The sequence below is a fragment of the Monomorium pharaonis genome, chromosome 9 (genome assembly GCF_013373865.1).
Source record: "Monomorium pharaonis isolate MP-MQ-018 chromosome 9, ASM1337386v2, whole genome shotgun sequence".
NCBI classification, from domain to species: domain Eukaryota; kingdom Metazoa; phylum Arthropoda; class Insecta; order Hymenoptera; family Formicidae; genus Monomorium; species Monomorium pharaonis.
Window position 1 is genome coordinate 19093386 of NC_050475.1, and position 13821 is coordinate 19107206.

General features: G+C 34.2%; 1 protein-coding gene across 7 annotated transcripts in view; it reads right to left on the minus strand.

The window, feature by feature from the left end:
* Positions 1-13821, minus strand: part of LOC105835059 (cAMP-specific 3',5'-cyclic phosphodiesterase) — a 330289-nt gene that overhangs the window by 280328 nt on the left and 36140 nt on the right. The window lies entirely within an intron of this gene.

Genomic DNA, 13821 nt, shown 5'->3' on the forward strand with positions numbered 1-13821 from the left:
TCTCATCCCATGTAGACAGGATCCCATATTTTTTCTCTCTCTCTTCTCTCCCTCGTCTCTCCCTTACATACCCTAAATATTTCACCTTAAACTGTCCATTTATTTCGCAGATATCCTGTATACCCAAGCTGTTCACAGTCGAATAGCGCGCGATTTCAATTGGAAAATTGCTTTTCCGTTAATTTTCCGACTGCTGCTCGAATCAGCCGGTCGGTAGACGACAACTCAATCGAAATCACACTTGAAATCCGCTAAAAAAAATTATTTGTTGTTCTAAACTACGCAACAGACTAAACTCGTATATAGAGAAACCAGTCCCGGCGCCTAACCACGCCTGTCTGTCAACTAGATGGATAGCATATCCGATTCGCTTATTCCGAAGAGAAACTACACGGCAGCGTATGTTCCATGGAATTGATTTCGCGCGAAACGGACCGGTCCTCCATTATAAAAGTGTCGATAAACTCGCCACGCGGAGATTTATCGCGTAACCATCGTAAAAAGTACCATCGCCGTTATTCTAACATCGCCTATTATCGTGACGTTCATTTTACGTAGATATCTCTCGCGACATCGCGTAATCAAACCACCAATCCAATAATATCGAAGAACGTTCTCGCGAAGCTCTGTCTGTACCGATATCTGAAAGCAGATATCAAATATCTAATAACAAGCGATTGGCAAACCGTTTATTTTGCTACGTTCCTATAAAAATTCAGAATCCTTCTTCTTACTACAACACACAGTGTTATATTTGATCCTCCGTTCAATCGATAAGTGGTCGAGAATTCGATCATTTGTCTTCGAATCTCATTTTACTGGAGCGCATGAATAATCGAAAGGGTGCATTTCATTTAAATTGATTTAAGAGGAAATAAGAAGTAATGACAAAAAAGTGAGTAAATCCAATTGTATGTGGTAATTTATTTTCATTTGAGTAAAGCCTTACTAATACCACCTACGTGACTGAATGAAACAGTTGTCTTAATTTCAGAGTGACAATAAAAAATCAAAAGTAATTATAAAATGTCGTAAAATTCTTTCTTCAATTTAATAAAGTTTCAGCTCTGAACAAATTCTTTTAAATGAAATAAAAATAAAGGTATGGCGCCCAATATAAAAAATAGCAGTACTCTTTTCTCGAATATTTATTTACTTTACATGCGAAATGTAATGTGTAAAAAAGAAAAAAAGCAGACAAAGGTCAAAAAGAAGTAAAAAAAAAAAAAATTAAAAAAAACAAAAAAGTAAAATGAGACAAAGTCAGAAACGCAGAGAGTGTCTCACGCAGACGCGGAGACAGGATATCCATTAGCTGGACGAGTAAGGGGTAAGATCGAAAGACAGGAGACAGAAAGGGGGAAGAGAACAAGGGTGTACAACCGCAGCTGGGCGGCAGGGCTAAAAGCAACAGGCAGCCAATCAATAACCAACCTAGGGTACGATTTTGCTAACTTTCCGATATTCTGTAGCTTGTACCAAAGCGGCAAATTATTTTATCAAACAAACTTTTTTGCTTGTGTCACATGTTCGTTCGAGTAAAATCGCATTCAGCGAGGTAAATTTATCCTGAGAGACTCTATAGATACGATTACACTGCTTGAGATTCTTATGTATGTAGGACAAGTAGTAAGACAACGTGAAACAAATGAAGCAATCAACTAAGTTCATTAAACAAGCCGAAGACGAAGAGAAACTCGAAACGTCTTTGCTCTTGTAGCTCCTAATCAAATTAAGTTCAAGGGATTTCGACGAAACATTTATTTAAGGATAATTAGCAATGTTGTAAACAATATTAGTAAAGTTTTTATAAGTTACAATAATAAACAATCTAGGTGTCTTATATTCATATCATGAAAATCTACGTTACGTGATTGTAACTTTGTAACTCGCGCAAACTCTACAATTTTATTTGAAGCACGTACAAAATTTCCAACAAACTTCTATTATTAGAAATAAGAACAATTGAGAGCGGAACAAGATTCTGATAACGTTTACTCATCTTATCTTTATGAAAAGATCAGAACATTTAGAACGTTTCGCAGTCTTTTACAAAAGATAAAACGTGCTAAACCTTGTTAATTTCATCGCAAAAAAATTTTCTATTTTTTTCTAACCAAAGATAAACCCAGAAATAAAATTCATACTTTGCAGTATAAAATTATACATATAGTATAATACTTTTTGTATTATATATTAGAATATTTTTTTATGGAAGAATTGTGGTAGTTATGGTATCGATTTTATTAAAGGACTCTCTTAGAAAAAATTAAAATTCTTCAAAAGTTTAAAAAAAAGTGTTCTATTCACTCATTATGATTTCAGGCAGCTAACGTAAATTTATAATGTAATGTATTTATTATAGTAAAGATAAAAATATGTCAAAGAGAGTAATTATACTATCTTTGATATATTTTTTCAAAATGCGCATTAACTAACTTAAAAATATACAATGACCTATTTTACATGCAACAATTCAATATTAAACACATGCAAACTTACCCTACATAGTTGATATCATTCATTGGATCGTCACGACATCCATTCAACACAGTTAAAACTTACCTGAAACAAAAAAATTGATCAGAAATACATACGATAAAATTATGTTCTGTATCGCTAATCACAAGTAAAAGTATAATTATATACAAATAAAAAAATAATTATTAAAAATTCGGAAAAAATTATTTCTTTTATCACGCTAAATTGCTATCGTCCTCGAACTTTCCGACAGTCGGCTGTTCGTTGGATAAAACAAGACATTCGGTACTCAACGAAGCTTATCGATTGCCATACAAAAGCTTCAAGCTTCGGCCAGTGCAAAAGCTCTGTACCGACACAGGGTTAAGGAAGAATTCTACAAAAACATAGAACTCCTCGGAAAAGCAAGGAACCTATCGGCTTATCGCGTTTATGGAAATCGAAATCAGAGCGCAGCACCATATACGTATACATATATAAATAAGATCTTGCGTTAACTGTACATGCGCTTTTTTATTTCAGACAAATATAGTTAATTTAAAAACAAATCACAGAAAAAATATTTTATCCACGCATTTATTTTTGATAAAATTAATAGATTATAAACAATAAACAAAATGTTTCAACTAATTAATATATACGCCCTGACTAATTTTTTTAAACTCTAATCGCAATATAAGTATCGAAAGTGTAAAAAACGTGCGTCTAAAAAATGCAAATGTAGACTGTTTACACTATGTGTAATATGTACAACATATTTATGAAGCATAACGAAGTTGTAATCTTCAAAATATGTAATGCCACGTCAAAAATATAGATTTTATACCAAGTTTTTCTACATCTGATATTTCCGGTCAATTTCAATTGTCCACCGCATGGAATTTTAATTAATACGATTACAAAAATTGCGGATAAAAATTAGTACGAGTTACTGCTAATTGTAATAATTACTCACGTTCAACTAATTACTCACTCCCTCCTCGAGAGTAATTTTTGTCTCTGAACTGTTTTTTATTTTTATTCATTTCTACACAAGCAATATTTTAATATTTTTTAAAATTTATATGACCTAGCTATAGTAGCATAGCCATTTACGCTAGTGAAATTTTACTGCTTCACTTAAGGTTTAACGTTCCACGCGCGTCTCCTGTTTGCCGCGATGCTTATGAACATTTTACTGAACTATATACAAAGAAAATATGCCTCGGGACGTCGTGGATATAAAACATAAATCATCTAGTATAATGCAAAATAAAATGTCTTACTCTTTTTTTTCTGTGTAAAGTATTGCGCGCGGCCGCGAATAATAAATTGTACAACACAAATCTTCCAAATCGTCCCGAGTACATAATACTCTTTAATGAATTCTTTACGTAATGTATGTATGAAAGACTTGTTGCACGAACCACTCTTTTCATGCTGCTGTATAAAGACGGTAAATAGTAATTAAATTATTTGATAAAGTTGAAATTTTACTATTTACGTCAGTATTGACATTCTTATACCGTATATGTCATACCAACACGATTTGGAAATAAGAGCACAAAACCATTCAGAACTGCCGGTCAATATATATTTGTGCCATATTATATTTGTCATAGAAATAGCATGTGATAATAGATTAATGGAGATTTCGGTTGAACATTTCTAAGAAACTCAAATATAGTCAGTCTTCTCACAATCAGACTAATGGAATAAAAATCGAGATACTCTGGATAAAATAAACTCATAGACAATTCTTATATCTTCCTTTTTATTTTCTATTTATTTACCTGTTATTGATCTAAACTTCTACGATAATAATTAATATTATTGTTAATATTATTGTTAATATTTTATTAATTTAAAAATAAACTGTTATCATAAGTATCTATTTCACTTTAAAATTAATATATCTTCTACAAAATAAATCTTTTGTAAAATAAATGTAATTAAGTAGTCATAATCATGCCTGTAAATGATTTATAATCGCTAAATAAAATGATAAAACATTACAATTAGTCGTATGCATCTATATGTATATACACAATTCGATTATTTGTCACTAATTGCAAATTCATATCAAAATTATATAAATTCTTATCATAAATATACGGATTCGTTACCCTGAAATTAATGCGCCAAAATTAATATAATGAATATGTAGGTTACGATCTTGATTACATAAATTCGATTTAAAATGTAAATATGCACTGTACTCGTGATAAAATTACAAAATGTTAAAACTGGCCGTGTGATCCACCTATTTGTGACTGATTATAAATTCACATTGGACGCGGATTAATAATAAGAGGCGATTATGCGTTTTTAAAGCCGTTTTAAAATTCCGCGATATACAAATTCCGAAAGAAATACCGACGGCGGTTGCGGCGGCGGCGACGAGGGCACGATCAATTCTTCCTCCGCGCCGTTCACGACATACCTGTGTATATACACTTACCTGCCGGCAGGTTGATGACTGCCGTATAACAGGTCGATACCAACCCGTAACTCCATAACTGCATTGCAGACACACCGACTACTCGGCACGATAAGCTTCGCGAAAGCTTTGCGCTCATTACGTCGGCGATTCTTGCGATTAAAATCAGTGCGCCCGCGATCGTCTACCGTAATAAAAATTTCACCGAATTATTCATCGCAAAATAACCCATCAACGTCACATTGTCATAAAATATTCATCGATTATTGTCCAATTTGCGACTCTGACGAGGCGCCATCGATCGGTACGCAGTCGCACAACGCTGTCAACATTTTTTCTCTTGAAATTCTCGTTAACAACTTGCCTCATTAATAATTATATTTTTGTACTTTTTGCATTATAAGTTTTATTTTCTTTTGCTACTCTTTTCGCGTATAAAAAAATTTACCTCGCCTTTTAATTTATGGACTCCGCGATTAGCTTCATTTATCACAATCTCCACTAAAGGCGCCTTACGTTGCCAAGCTAGTCTTCGCATTCTACCATAATAAATAAAGTATCTATCGCGTGACCTAATCAAAAGAGAATATGCTGATCCCCATATACGTTTTTATTAATAAAATTGGATTTTGTGCGTCGATAACCCCCCCCCCTCCCCCCCAGTGTGAAAGTTGCGTTAATTAAAGTATGTCGATCTAATAAACGGAACCAAATGGATGTTGCTTGACTGTTGACGCACATATCAAATTTCTATAACAACGTCAACTTCCGACGGCGCGATAGACAGATGCCTCGATTTGTCCAGTTTCCATTCTGATTTTACTCGCGTTATGTGTAATTCAACCGAATATGTAATCGATGGTTATCCTATACGGTTTAATCAGCGGCGACCCTATGCTCACGACATATTACGTCAAACCTATGCAAACACTATACGGCTGGCTCCCTACGATGCAGTTTGTACAATAATCCCTGGGTTCTACGAGAGATCCATTATTTGTCGTCGCTCGCATATTGGACATTTAAGCACAGTCTAAAACCATGATAATCGAATCAATTCACATAATCGCTTTATCGTCGAAACGCATTTTAAACTAAAAAGGTTTAAACAACATCCGTTTACACGGCGTTACGCGGCAAGGTTGTTTTTAACATAACCCAGGGTTTAAAAGGGTGGCACGTACAATAACCGTGGGGCCTCTATGTGTAACGTGCGAGCACACGAGAAATTGACGCGGAGGAAGCCATTTGAGCGCCGCAATTACGCTTCGCAAACTGCATGGAATAACAAATGAAGTTAAGAACTATCATTTGAGATGGATCTTTACTATATTCGACGCGGTTGGATTAAACGGATAAGCGGAAAGTTTAATTCATCGGATTTCGGAAAAGAGAATTTCCATGCGTCGCCGTTATTCGTCATTGTTTAAGTATGGTTTATCTAGTTTCCCGGGAATTATAATTGCAAACGTAGCCGACGTTCCAGATCCGTATCGGCTGCTACGTGACGCATTCTAGCGTGTTGTATACCGTATTGCAGATTAACAAAGCGAGACACGCTGAACTGAAAATATACGATTTTACGATCTCTGACGGCGTTGATGCGTATTTACGTAACAAGCACAATACCTGTGAGAGTGTCGTTTAATCATGTATATCAATCAATTATATGTATGCTATTATAAACTCTGCTCCATTTATTATTTCCTAACTGCTTTACAGTAAAGTAAATAAATACTTTTTGAATAATCCATAATTTAATACTTATTAACAAATGGAAAAATATAAATTTAGGCCACATCCTTTCCTGAAAGAAGGCTTGCAGATGTCTAGAATGCGTGCATTGAACTCAATAAGAATGTAATTTGTACATAAAATAATATTCGTAACAGTTTGTGTAAACAGCTTTAAAATATAAATTTCGTCGGCATCTCTTTGCTTTCTATCTCCCCCCTAAAATAATCATATTCAGAAGAGTCAAATGAAATCCGTCTTTATTCTCTAGTTTACATAATTTGCTTCCTTGATTACAAACGTGATATAAATGTAAATGTTAAAATCGATAATTTTATTCTACCACGTCTACCGAGGTGTAGAATTGCATCGTTTGTTCCTTTATAAAAGAATTATTCTCTCGTGGGCGTATATATACCGGACAAATCTCCCTACGCGATATTCTACTATTATTCATATTTCGATGTTTAATCAAATTTCCGTACGTACACGTACTGCTCTTAATCATCGTGTCGAGGGAGTGACTTTTGAAAATATGCAGTTTCCGCGAATGGGAAAAGACCGACGATAAATCGACGTTCGTTATCCTTGATATCGGCAGAACTGGCGAATCCGCCGCCAGCGAACAAAATGCGCTTATTCTCACGTCCATTCAGAGCGCAAAACACAACATAGGGGTACAGCCAGTTCTATCCCGACTTCGGCTACCACTTCCACTTGTACTTTCGGTTCATGCGCATGTGAAAAAGAATATATCCGCGTGGCGCGCACGGCAAAAGTATCGACACGCTGGATATCGATCACGGGATACGTGACACGCGGACAAGAATTCCCCCGGCAGGAAATTTTCGCGGACACACAGGGGTTAACACACGCTAAAGTGGTTTCGTGCTTCCACCGAAATACGAACTAAAAACGCTCGCTATGTGTGCACGCTGCGGATCGCAAATTCTCGAGCCGGCGCGCTATCGCGTATATAATAAAGGTGCAATCACCTAAGCATCTTTGACCTCGTCGTCTCATTTTCCGAAATGTCGCCCCCGATAATCGCGCGCGAAATGTCGCGAAGTATATAGATATCAGAGATATAAAAGTGTCAGAAAGGAATCGGGTTTGTATTTGATCGAATCAGTGCCATAACTTCATCGCCATTGCACTGTCATTTATTTTTCATCCGTCTAACTAGATCAACGAACGCTTTATCGACCTACCAAAAATATCTTAACTTCCATTCGACCTACTATAATATAAAAGTAATAAAAAAAAAAAACAATCAAAGAGAAAATGGCTTTTCTTAATTTTATCGTAAAACAATGAATTTATAAATGTCTTTAATTTTACAAGAGGTGCAGATGTTTAATTCATAAAGTACAAGTACCTTCTTATTGTAGAAAGATAAAATCTAAATGTAAAACAGTAATTTTCTAAGAAAAAAAACTTCTAAAAAATTTAACAATTTAATGTCTTTAAGAGCTTATCATCCTTTTTAGTCTGTCTACGGTAAAAGCTTCGTGTAACTGCGTGAGAAATTGCCTCGAACTTTCAGCCGGTGAAGATGATACAGATAAACACGATAAGGATCGATGTTCATGCTTTTTGTTTCTAGCATGAGCTTAATAGCGTGTTTTGTTATTATATACACGCACATATGTAGACTCGCAATTCAAAGTTCAAGAAGGACTGAGCAGTTCATTTATCGAATACACAGAACAGGTAGTGCCCGCGCAGGTAACTACATGTACTACTTAACTACATGTACTACTGATATGTACTGAATTCGGTACTTGTTACACGACTGTAAATACTACGGCTAACGATAGAGATACAACGCCAATTTCATCTCAGGCTTCCTAAGCTAAAGTAAGTGATTATACCGACAAAAAGTATTACGGCCTTATTATATATGCACAAGTCTTAAGAGGAAAGATAAGCCAAAAATTAATGATACATCTTCCTTTATGAGGGACTTAAGATTAAAGAAAAAGATACTAAAGATGAAAAGAATACAAGAGTAGGGAAATGAAAGGAGACGAAAGTAAAGATATAATACGAGTTAAAACACTGAAAATATAAAACATAAGACAAAAAAAATTCAATGTAATCTTGAACAGTCCAACAAAAACCGTTGGAGAACTGCCAGAAATTATGTTCCAATAAAGACCTAACAAGAGATACAATTGACGTCAACGACACACTTACTTTAGATAAACTTTCCGATAATTAATATTGAACACATAAAAGGAATTATCTTTCTAGACGAAGAAATTGAGCTCTCTGCTATCCTCTCACTGTCAAATGCAGACGTGCGAATAAAGAATGAAAATCCATGTATTTCAACACAAATGTAGTGTTCAAAGTTTCGTCAGTTTATGTCTCTTGCACCTGACTTACTCTTATCTATGATTACCCTCTTCAAACCTCAGCGTGAGAGTCCTTCCTTTCAGAGCCTACGACATTAAAGTCTTCTTCCTTATCGGATCTTGTCTCTCGTCAAAAATAGAAATGATTTCATCCTTGACATTAAAAAATAAAGTAATAAAATCGCGCAAAGAAAGTAATCCAGCATTTTTTAATGAAATATATAATGAAAGAAGCGTGATAATGTTTCCACTGTTATCCTTCTCTGTAGATGCTATACATACTATACATTTTGTTTAGCATAGTATGTGTGTGTGTATTAAAAATTTATCAGCCAAGTAGACATGTTGTACAAGTTAAAGCTAAATGTTCGAGTTACAGTACCGCATTAGAAAAAATCGATTAATAATTAAAAATATTGTTACAATTTAATAAAGCTATATATGCTAACTCTCGTCACACATATCCAAAGAGATACGACCGATCGATGAACGACGGTCACAGAAAGTAGTTCACGACGCAGGAATATCGAAGTGTGCGGCGTTTTGTATTCCTCCGAAAATCCTCGGTTATTTTCCGCAAATGTTGTATTTGTACATGAAATTCCAATCAAATGTTAAATTGTATAATTTTCATAAATTACCGCATTTAATAAATTTAACTTTTCTCTCTTGAATATTTTATAAAAAATATCCAAGCATTAAAAGTTCATTTTTTTTAAATACATAATTTCTTGAGATATACAAAACTATTTTTAGAGTGTTATATAATATTATAGAATGTTATATTACATAAATTAATTATGAAAACTAAAATGTAATGTATGCAATGTACATTTACAAAAATCGTAAATTCGAATTAATTCTTCTACAGTCAACCGTAAAATAAAATACTAACAACTCTTTCTGTCGCTTTTCTCTCGCTCTTTCTCTTTTAATAACAACTTTTCTCGCTCTTATTACTTTGCTCATAAATTTGGTTCATTCTATATAAATATTCTCAGAAATTGTCTAACTTTAACACATCCAAATAATTACGTAGTTAAAGCGAAACCACCAGCCTTGTGCCACGGTAATTAAAACACTACCCTTGAGTACATAAGGTATTGCATAAACGTGACAAGTTCAAAATTGTATAACAAACTTTTTACAGAGTCTCTTCATCTATAAAAAAATATTATTTCAATTCAAAACGGCATTTGCAGCTCATACTATTTTGTATATCTGTGTTGTATATCTGTGTTGATATGTTTGAAAATAAATATGTTTGTTCATCATCGATGTTCTGATTTCTTTTCTTTCACAGAAATGTCTACACTTTGATACTTTCGTTAGAAAACTGTTTCGCAGAAAAAAGCTCTTTTTCTAGATGTACGCAAGGTGTATCTGAGAAAAATATCATATTTCCTAAGCTACAGAAACTACAGTCTCAAAGAACGATGGTTGTTTCTACAAGCCAGCAATACTTTTTGTGTCTTAAGCTACAGAAAAATAAAACTCAGTGAAATAACAAGAATACTTTAGTGAGGAACATTATATTTAAAAGGTTAATAATTTTATTTTTCAACTAAAATTCTAATTAAAGTTTATCCTAACTAAAATTGGATATGATATATAATCAACTTTGTAGCAAAAATATAAATGTATAAAAAAAATTAAAATATTGTAATGCGTAGCTATCAAATTAAAAAACAATAAAATTAATCAATAATAATTTATGGCGAAAAAATTGTTATGTCCAGAGCATCTGTATATTTTTTTAAGTGTAATAAAAATATAGCTAATGCGTTACACGCACACACCTAAATACAAGTAACAAGATTTTATTCCATGGACTAATTCCCGTGCTGCAACGAAGATAACTGGAGAAAGAAAACGGAGAAAGAAAATCTTACTTTGATTACAACTTTTCTCGCGATGAGATAAATAATAATGCTGCATAAAGATCGTAACGCAAAGATTATTTTCAAACTCGTCTTGTTTTGAAATATCATTATTATAACGGCTAATAATCTTCAATATTACGTTTAAGAACGGAAATAAGAGATTTTTTTACACAACACTTGGAAATCCATTCATATAAGAGATATCACATTTGCGTTATTAATTCAGTTTTGCCAAAAATGTGACCTAGAATGCCTGCAGCGTTAGCTCTGCTTTAAAAAGCCGTACTTTGTAAGGTGAATCATATCCTCTTCAATAAAAATACAAAAGAAAAATTCTTATAGTAATTCTTGCTTATGCTGTTTTTAGCGATGTAAACAAGTTCGCCACATTAGTTCGCAATGCATGCAGTAAAATCTAATTAAAAAATGAGTATACAGAACAAACATACAAGCAAATATTTTTAGAAAAATATCGACACTCTATATTTGATACTGTGTAATATTTTTACATTGTCGAATATGTAAATATATACAAGATCGTTATTTGTCCAATAGCCACCCAAGAGAAAAACACTTTACATTATGTAGTTACATTTGTTCCCTACTATTCCTGCCTCCATGCTGTTTATGAGAAAGGAAACAAGGAGAACGTTTGCCTGCTCTATTAGTATCTTAATTGCTATCATGTATATTTTGGCGCAATCATCTTCCTTCCATTCCTTTCTCAAATAAACAACAATTGCCCTTTACTGTCGTGGAAATTCTGTTTTCTAAAGATACACACAACTCAGCACTCTTTATTCATTACCAAAGCGCCGAGTCATCATATCGCCATTAATAATTCATAAACGGTTATTAATTGTGAAGGAAGATGCAAGGGAATGACAAGACATCGACGCAATAAAGCATAAAATTGTAAAGAGTTACAAAACACATCAGAATTAACATTTTATAAATAACTACGCGGAAATTGTCCGCGAAATATGTCAACACGAGATAAAAATATAGGAAACGACGAGTATAGTAGCTGATGAAATAATGATACAGATAATCGTACTCACAAAAAAACTTTCGTGTCTTATTTAGTCAGTTATGATATATGTTTCACTATTTAAGCAACTACGCCGCACATTACGCAATGATCTGACGTAATGTAAGTAGTGTAGGCAAAGGCTTGTGCAAACAAGCAGCCTTATGGTCGGTATTAGCCCCAACTGGTGCATCACGTTTATAGCGTTAAATCTAGCCTGGCTTCTAGCTCACGGCACGGTAACGTTATACGTGATCCGCATATCAAACAATGGAAGCTGCGTTAAAAATATGAAAAATGATGCTCCTTCTTTTTTTAATTCGTCGACGTTAACTCTTTTTCTCGTTTCGCCTGGCGGTAAAAAAAATCACTGTAAAAGCAATTATCAGCCTGCTTTCCTCTCGGTACGCGTTGTTTGCAATACAATAGAGATAAAGATTCCGGCAAGGATGCAACTCCACTCTAGGGATTAGAATGACGTCGTTAAATCCTCCCAGCTCAAACTTGGTGGAATAAAAAGTAAAAAAAAAAACTACCAGTCAGCACAGTGAATACGGAATACGAAAAGATCAGACAATATGAAGATGTACAAAAGCGTAAATAAAAAGATCAAGGAGCGACGGCGAAGGATCGCATCTTATTCACGTTACTCCCGTCAAAATGTATCTCCTTAATTCTACAACGATAACGTTTTTGACTAGTGATCGGCTTGTAAAATATATCTGACGACTTATCGGTTCATCGCTAAATAATATCTCAATATATTGCTCCGAATATTAGACGAGAAGAAAAAGGACGCGAAGACAGAGAACTTCCTGCTCGTAATGAAGCGTGATATCGATATTAAAATAACAAAGAGAGAACGGAAGTCGCATCAAAGAGAGCACATGCACACATACACACACACATATATGCTTCCCTTCTTATATTTAGCGGTAGCGTGATAAACAGAGAAACTTGTTTCGCATTTATCACTACAAGGACATCTCTTGAAGTATTACGTATGTAATGTTACTTATGGTTTGTCGCAATACTGTAAACGTTTTGCAACAAGTGTTACTGTTGCCATCAAATGTGATTTTGTGATAAATTTCTTTGTAAAGTAAAACATATTAAGTTCCTCAGATTTACACTTATGGCAAATTGAAAATATTTTTAATCCTATTCCTATTTCAAATTCAAATTTATTTGCTGTATTATACATTTTCTGTATTTGGATTTTATCTTTATCAAATATATAGTTAACATACATGTTTGGATTAGACTGAACAGCACGAACCAATTGTTAATAGAGCAATTACTTCTCATCACACAAATTCGTACGTAAAGCTGATAGAATCATATAATAATAACACAATCTCTCTCTTTCTCTCCCTTCCTGGAAACACAAACTAAAAATTCTCTTCAATTTCGAATTACATCCGGAAAATATCCGCATCGCGTTAGCGAAAAGTCAATACATCCATGTCGATATCCGACAAACGTTGAATATTGAGAAGATAAGGAAATGAAGCTACCTTGGTCTATAAGCTTTAAGACAGTGATTCTCAATATAGAGAATGTAATATTCATGCCCGTAAACGCGAGCCATAATAAATTTGTTTGCCCCGCCTTATTTGCAAGTTTCGAGTGTACAAACACAATGGGCAAAAAAACTTTTCTTCGTTCGTTATTCCCAGGAGATTTTTGCTTTTTTACCAAATTCATATTCAACGTTCAGAGTTAGCCTCGGGGTCGGGGGCGCTACATAAAATTGAATGTTAAATACCCGCGGGCGAAGGTATCGTCCAATTAAATTTCCGAACGAATCCATCGCTACACAAGTGAGTATATACAAGAAAGAGCGGTGGCCTAGTCACAGGACGCACAGGGGAGGAGGTCAAAGATCGAGACGACGTGAAATCGATCACTTAC